We start from the raw sequence: 6,563 nt of genomic DNA on the forward strand, positions 1-6,563 counted from the left end.
AAATTCAAAACAAACTCTAACTTTGAAAAATTTATAAATAAAAACCATTTTTAGAAAATAAAAATGTAAAATAAAAAGAATTTTTTTTTTCTCAAACCAAATATCTTTAGGATAAAAAGAAGATTCTAGAGGGAGGAAACTAAAGAACATTGAATGAGCGGTCATTATCTGATTCCTCTTCTGCTAAAATAGGTGGAATCAGTTTCTAAGATATCAGTACCATATCTCAAGCATATGCTATTGTTTCACTAGTTTATCCTATGTCTACTGCACAGATTGGAAAGTTTGCAGAATTTACTTGCAAAATGCACTTCGATGCTGGTCATGCATTTGTGCAGGAAGGGTCCAAAAGGCTGAGACCAGCATCAATGAATCAGTGACACTATATTGAGTAAAATGGTCGCTTTATTTAACTAATGTGAAGATTATTATTCAAATTTAAGGGTTTATAATCCAAATGACAAAGTAAATAAATGACATCCATGTTTTTTATCTTTGAAAATCTGTAGGCCCTGGAGTTCGGTTTTGGATCAGGGGAGGGGAGGGGAGGGGGTGGCTGATGAGAATGTTCCACATTGTTTCAGAGTTTCATCAAAAAAAGGGAAGAATTTGAGGAATTTTTAAAATCTTCTAAAACCCCATTTAGTTAGTTGTTTTTAAGAGTTCCCTAAACTAAGGATTTTTCGGGTACAGGATGAAGTATAGGAGGATATAGCAATGCTCATAGGAGGATTTACCCTCCCTTCTCCCAAAAGTATTACCCTCTTCTCCCATAAAAACTCTCAAGCAAAGTCTTAAGCCTATGTGAACACAGCCAATTTCATGCAAGATAGTTAATTAGTCAACGATTGACAATTATGAAATCAAACTAATAGAAGTATAGGATAATAGGATTCCCCGACATTGGAATTTGGCAGACAAAGTCTACCCAAAATGAGATTATATGTGAGGGTTGCTCTATCATTTATAAGGACTATCTTAGTTATATCTCAAATCAATGTGAGATTTCTAACACCCCGGTGAATGTTGTAGCCTAAATCAATATCATGTATAATGAAAACATACAGCGAAAGAGAAAAGTCTGAATTGGAAAAAGTGAACAAACAAAAGGCCAAATGCCAGATACCTAACTAATCACCAAGTGACTAAACAAAATACCACTAACTAATCAAGCAATCTAACTAATGAAATTAACCAAACTTAACCACATGTGGTGTTTCTGTAGAAGCTGTAATCAATTCCTTCAATATAAGGCTTTCCATGTCTGAATCAGTCTCCTGATCAGAAATGAAAGTGACTTTCAAAAGTTATTTCGCAACATAAACTATACAAGTCCTGATTTAAACTATACATGCAACCTTGATATTCTTCAAAATATATACCCTGATTTTGTTCACAGTTTCCTTTCTCCACTTCCCTTCTTTTAAAGTACGGAAGAATCTGAAATGGTTGGATGGACCAATAAAGCTTTTAGAGTTCTGACTCTTGGCTATTCTTGGAATCAACAGTTTATGAGGATCAAAAGTGAACAAATATCAGCATGAAAAAAGCTGCTTTTAGTGGATATCCATAGCATATGCCAATGTTTCTGAGGTTTATTCCAACTTCTTTCCTCTATATAAAGACTGGTAATATTGTTACACTCAAATCAGTGACAATTCAGGGCACAAGCACTTATTCAAGTTGAGAACTTGATCAATAAGCAAATCAACAATAGGGCTCCTCTCTATTGGCAGGTAAAACATTACTCATCAGTATTCTGGAGTGTGATTAACTTGCCAAAGGAGAGTTGCCCTGTGGCTGCTTTAGCTTAACCTCAGAGAGAAAAAGGTAATTCAAGATTAAAGGAAATGCATGTCTTTAGTCTTACAACATGTTTTGATCAGCTTATATTTTCTCAGAATCAATTCTTGCAATCAGATACTACTCAAATAAGCTTAATTATTATTACAAAATGATTAACAAACATGCAAGTTAGTGTCTCAACTCTCAATCTTGATAACTCTGGGTGAAGTTCTCTTTTATTACACTTATAGAGTCATAAGAAGTAATGGTTTGAAATATGCCTAATCAATCCAGTTTTCCATCAATGTGCATAAGGGTAATTTCCTATTCACCTCTAAAGCAATAACGGTTTGTTGTAAGTAGCAAACTAATTTTTTTTGGGCGGGGGATCTATCTCTGTCAGTCTTCACTAAGTTCTAGTCATATTGTCCAATAATTACCACGTAAAATAGGGCTTAAATATGTTTTTGGTCTCTCTCTGAATTCAGGATTCTTTGGTTTAGACCCCTCTAATTTGTTTTTTTTTTTAAACACCCCTGAACAGAAAATCATACTAAGGTTTCAGCCCCGGCTGTCACCTTCCATTCATTATTCTACTGAATCACTTAACGGACGCTGACGTGACATGATTTTAGAGGGGTCTCTAAACAAAAAAATCATAACTTTAGAGGGACCGAAACCAAATAATTATGATCTTTACCATTAGGTCCCTCTAAAATCATGGTTCTTTGGTTTAGGTCTCTCTATAAGACGGAAGACGACAATAAGAGCTAAAACTTTAGTATTATTTTCTCTTTAAGGGTGTTTTCCAAAAATAAAATATTTAGACGGGCCTAACCCAAAGAGCCCTGATTTTAGAGGGGAAAAAACATGTTTAAGCCCGTAAAATATAGTCAATTTTTGTCTAATTTAAACTTCCGAGAAAGTTTGTCAAATGTCGATGAAATAAAAATATTTAAAAGTTTCGAGAGATTTGGATATTTTTATCATTTTATGTGATATGATATACAGAAGTTTTGGTTTATCTATGTTTTAATAAATACTAGTGTTTTTTTACCCGTGCGATGCACGGGAAATTTGTATGTCGTATTTTATAAGTGAGTCAATACGTTGATTACTTAAAATATAATAAACAAAGATGAAATAGAAGAGTCTGATACGCTAAGCAAAATGGGGGAAAAGTCTTAAATTGAATCACTTGTTTGAAATTCGTGCAGTTGAATAACTAATAAACAAAGATGAAATAGAAGTGTCTGAAATGCGAAGCAAACGACTGATTAACTAATAAGAAGATTGGTTAACGAAACCTCAAATTCTCTCAAACATATAAGGGGACGGTTTTACGGTGTCTAATAAACAGTAGCTGAGTTAATCTGCAGTGACCGTGATTATGCGCGTCATTTTCCGCTCACACGTTCTCAAAAACTTATTTGTAGACAACATTGCGCGTGGAGCTCGAAACCACCCCTTGCTCATCCACAATGACCACCTTTAGTCCTTTTCTAGACTTCACCCTTGAGAGAGCGACATACAGCTGTCCATGAGTAAACACAGGTCTCGGAAGGTACAAACCGACATGAGAAAGGGACTGGCCCTGACTCTTGTTTATAGTCATCGCGAAGCATAAAGTCACCGGAAATTACCTTCGAGAGAACTTGAAGGGAAGACCAGAGTCAGAAGGCGTTAAGGTTATCCTCGGAATGTACTCAGTTTTACCCAGCCTCATTATAAACCATTTAGATCATTCCTTCATTTATGATCTACCATACAATTACCATGTGAAATAAATAATCTTAAAGTGACCATTGTTTCCTTTTATAATTAGATCCAAACTTTTCCTTTACAAAGTAAGCAACAATTTCTAAAGTAATTTACAATAATCAATAAAAGTATACCCTTCAACATAATTAAATTAAATTTAACCAATATAGTTAACAGTACAAATAAATTCTCTCGTGTGTTGAACTCCAACCATTTTCTAAAATTACTTTCTTCCTGTAGATTTTCCTTGAATTATCTTCAAATAAGAACCTCTTCCTTTGAAACATTCACATATTCCTTGGCTTCTTCGTAACTCCACCCCACAACTAATTCTTTGGATCCATTGTCTTGTCATGATTCGTGACTTCAAATCCTGGTTCTTTGTATGCTACTGTAACAACCCTTCAGATTCGTGGAGTTGAGGAATGTAACAAGGTCTAAATGAACAATCAAACTGGTCAAAGTCTATCACATTCATTTAAGGTAATATGAACCACCGCCCTTTTCCCAAAATCTGTAGCATCTACATACTTTAAACACCAAGGAAAATGCAGTAGAAATCCAGAAAAACAGTTCAAGAGATCAGTTATGTCTAAATGCGATTTAAAACTATCCAACACTGATTACGCACTAACAATAAAAGTAACAAAACACCCATCTTTTTTTCACTGAGGAACTAAAAGCAAGCTCCAGAAAGTGATTTCTCAATCGAAGAACAACTGATTAACTACATAAGAGATTTAATTCCTTAGTTGTCTGTCATGTGATAGACAATGTTCATTCCACGGTCCCACATAATAAGAACGATTAGCTTGTTTAGTAAAGAAAAAATATTTGTAAATAAATCATAGAAATCAACACAGCCACGGAGCAAAACAAATAAGAAAGACCTTCTAGCCAAATGAGCAAACTTATCACCATTACAAAGTACAAATTGAAGCTTTAAAAGGAGCTAAAAGTAGCAAGGGATAGCTTAAAGAGGCATTGTGGTTTGTTACTCTAGCTGTTAGACTCAATTAGCTTATCAGGTTGATAACTTATGGCTATTAGAATTAAGGATTTCCATATATTCACAAAGCTTCTAAATAAAGCTCACTTGATGTCAACTAACTACTGTGAATGTTGATTTCACAGTGAGAAAAAATAACTTCTTTATAGCAAAGAGTCAGTGTTCCCACAAATTTGGGTTGAGGTTGTATGACACTTCAATATGAATATGATGTTATTTACACAGTCCAGAACACAAATAACTTCATTACAAAATTGAAATTAATGGAGTGAAGTAAATACACATTTGGAGTATACATTACATCTACTTATCTTGGGCTATGTCTTCAATTCTATTACCATCTTTGCATTTCACATAGAATGGAAGAGCTTACCCAGAACAAATGGCCAAAGATGACTCAAGCCTAAATTAACTTGTACACTTGATGCTGCTATCAATGCGGCCTTGTTTTAATATGTGATGCGTAAGCTAACACATTCACTTACCTTTGACAAATTCTTTCTAGAAAACCCTTTTGGATTTGCAAAGCTAGCTCTAGGGTGAAGCTATTCATGTGACTTCCATGACCAAAATTTCTCAGGTCAATTAAAGTTGTGCAGTTTTGGGTGCTACTGCACTTTGGACAGAATCAATCGTCCTCAGGAACTTCTGGCAATGGAGGATCGCAGCAATCAATAAGAGTACCAATTCCACAGCCAAGGGAGCCACTTTCATCACCACAAATCAGCATTATACATAAACCAAATGGTGCTTACACCTGAAACTGTTTGGTTCAGAGAATTAGAAAGAAAGGAAGAGAGAATCATGGAAAAACTAACAAAACACAGTGCATTGAGCTCTGTGCAATAAATAAAAAAGAAACAAATGAAGAATTTAAGAATTAAGATCATAACAATATCATAATAAACACCTAAAACTATGAAAGGAACAGAGCTGCCACTCACATTTTTCAAGGAGGTCCTGTGTTCCCAAGCACGGGCAGAGGCTGAACCAACTCCTCCCATGTCAGGGTATTGAACCCCTTCTGCCACAGTGTTCTCAGGATTCTCTATTGGTCCCATTCCTCTTGAACTTGAACCTGGTCCAGATCTTGATGATTGCTTGGAAGAGCCAGAAAACTTCAGCATCATGTCCTTCAATTGCATATGCAGAAAGAAAGAAATAAAAAAAAGAAATTAACACCATTTGCATGTATCTATCTATCAATCCAAATATTCATCGTCAACAACATTTTCACACAAATCTGCAACTGAGGTGCCGACACATATAATTTGCACAGGAGAAAACAAAATAAAGACAACGATTATAAGAAAAGCTCACTTTACACAGGATCACGTGTGGTGTTACAATGTCTTCAATTTTTTGCCTCTCTATGTGCCGGTGTCAGTGATGGGAGCTCCCTTATATGGTTGTCATGATATAGATCTCAGCCTCATGCAGTGTTGCACACTATCCTAAACATGGCCCATACTAAAAAATAATCAATCATGTGAATATGATCCAATGGTTCTTCAAGCTCTCAAGAATCAATAGCAAAATGAAATAGAAGAGCATTGTTGAATATTAGAAACATGTCATGTTGTATAATGGTTCAAATATCATGTGTTAGATGGTTCAAATATTATGCATACATGTCTGCTAATTGATACTGATAGATAACATGAGCATGTGAAATAAAATGAAAGATGCAAACCTCAAATTGTTCTAGAGTCTTATACATCCCTTCATGTAGTTTAGCCCTCATGGTTGCAAAATCCATAGGCTCTTTAATGACTGTATAATAATCCTCAACCTTTAAGCACAAAAATTCATCAAGAAAATGAATTTGAAGGAGAATATGCCAAGTTATATCCGCAAGATGATATGACAAATTATGATCACACACCTCATTTGGATCAATTGGTTCAGTGTTTCAATGAACTTAAGCATCAACACTTTTTTTTATCTGATCTAAATAATTGCTTCTCATGCAGTCTAAATGGCAAAACAAAGAGAAACTAAACTTCAG

The 6,563-nt window shown here is 34.9% G+C and overlaps 1 long non-coding RNA gene across 2 annotated transcripts; it reads right to left on the minus strand.

Annotated features, from left to right (window-relative positions):
* Positions 1 to 5,152: 5,152 nt before the first annotated feature.
* LOC130727325 (uncharacterized) lies at positions 5,153 to 6,563 on the minus strand. 2 transcript variants are annotated; one of them, XR_009015251.1, is made up of 4 exons: positions 6,441 to 6,563; positions 6,249 to 6,347; positions 5,500 to 6,009; positions 5,153 to 5,318 (listed from the first exon to the last, which is right to left on the minus strand). It is a non-coding gene; the product is annotated as an uncharacterized LOC130727325 (long non-coding RNA). The 2 variants fall into 2 exon arrangements; XR_009015250.1 differs by having other exon boundaries at positions 5,500 to 6,347.

The sequence above is a fragment of the Lotus japonicus genome, unplaced genomic scaffold (genome assembly GCF_012489685.1).
Source record: "Lotus japonicus ecotype B-129 unplaced genomic scaffold, LjGifu_v1.2 AP026982.1".
NCBI classification, from domain to species: Eukaryota; Viridiplantae; Streptophyta; class Magnoliopsida; order Fabales; family Fabaceae; genus Lotus; species Lotus japonicus.